The sequence below is a fragment of the Mus caroli genome, chromosome 17 (genome assembly GCF_900094665.2).
Source record: "Mus caroli chromosome 17, CAROLI_EIJ_v1.1, whole genome shotgun sequence".
Taxonomy (NCBI): domain Eukaryota; kingdom Metazoa; phylum Chordata; class Mammalia; order Rodentia; family Muridae; genus Mus; species Mus caroli.
This window is the reverse complement of record NC_034586.1, coordinates 83,057,231-83,058,438: the sequence shown is the minus strand read 5'-3', so window position 1 is coordinate 83,058,438 and position 1,208 is coordinate 83,057,231. Positions and strand designations below refer to the sequence as shown.

General features: G+C 51.7%; 1 non-coding gene across 1 annotated transcript; it reads left to right on the top strand.

Annotated features, from left to right (window-relative positions):
- Nucleotides 1–494: 494 nt before the first annotated feature.
- LOC115029792 lies at nt 495–628 on the top strand. The gene has a single exon (XR_003835356.1). It is a non-coding gene; the product is annotated as a small nucleolar RNA SNORA17 (small nucleolar RNA).
- Nucleotides 629–1,208: the final 580 nt, after the last annotated feature.

The window sequence follows — 1,208 nt, the reverse complement described above, 5'->3', positions numbered from 1 at the left end:
AAGAAAAAAACCAAACAGTCTAAAGAGACACACTTTTGTAAAATAAAACCCTTGTTGAATCCTTAGGGGGGAAACATAGAAACTATGAAGACACTTTCAGGAACAATTCAGAGAGGGGCCATTGTGACCCAGCCCCCTCTTCTCTGTGTCAGCATGATGTGACACGGATGTCCTTTGCCTTGAGCTCTCAAGGCCATGACATAGTGCTTCACCACAGTTCCAAAAGCAATGCGGTCAAGTGAGCATGGAAGAAAACCTGCAGTCCAAACTAGCGTTTCCTCCGTGTAAGCAGTTCAGTTAGAATGTCTTAAAGCTTCTCAAACCATGCAGTGATCCCCTCCGAGTCCCACAAGGGGAGCCTAGAAAGATCAACCGGATAACCAACGAGAGGGAGAAAGAGGAGAGCAGTCTCCAGATGCCAACCTTCATGTCTTGAGGACAGACATCCCAAGATTTCCCCACCGGTCTAAAAAGCATCAAAACCACCAAGCGAACCTGTCCATAGAGGTGTTGCACGTATGACTGTTGCAGCACATGCATGTGTCAGTAGATGGCAGAGGGGAGAGACGCCATGTCTACACCCAGTGTTCTGACCTAGGAACTTCTGAAGAATCAGTAGCCTAACATTCCCTGAATTAAAAAAAAAAAAAAAATGAGCCTGAGACAGCCACCAGACCAGTGCCACACAGGCCCAGGCACACCAGGGAGCAAGCCAGAGACTAGAAGAACCCTGCCTGGCACTGCTGGTCCTAGGCAGGAGTGACAACCCTCTTGGGCCAGTCAGTGAGTGGGAAAAGAAGGGAGCCCTAGACAACCACCAGACTGGTGCCATTGGGCCCAGACAAGGATGTAGCCTGAGATGGTCTGCCCCTTGCCTGGGCAGCAGTAGAGCTTTCCCTGGATGAGGGTTGCAGATGATGAGCAGGCCCTGAGGGCATGAGAGCCAAGAGCCAGCTTTGCCCTTGTCTGCTGGGAGGTGCCTATGATGAAAGAGAGAGACAACCTCTTCTCCTCCCTCATCCTTCACCATCTATAGCAGGTAGGAAAGCTGGCCCTGGGGTCATGAGAGCAGGCAATGTCCCTCACTGGCTACAACACGCCCTGCACCTCACCTGGACAGCAGGGTAGAGCTGGCTCTGACACTGGCCTTGCTGGTGAGCTGGTCTTGAGGGAGTGAAAGCAGGAGAGCTGGGGACCTGACAGCTCTG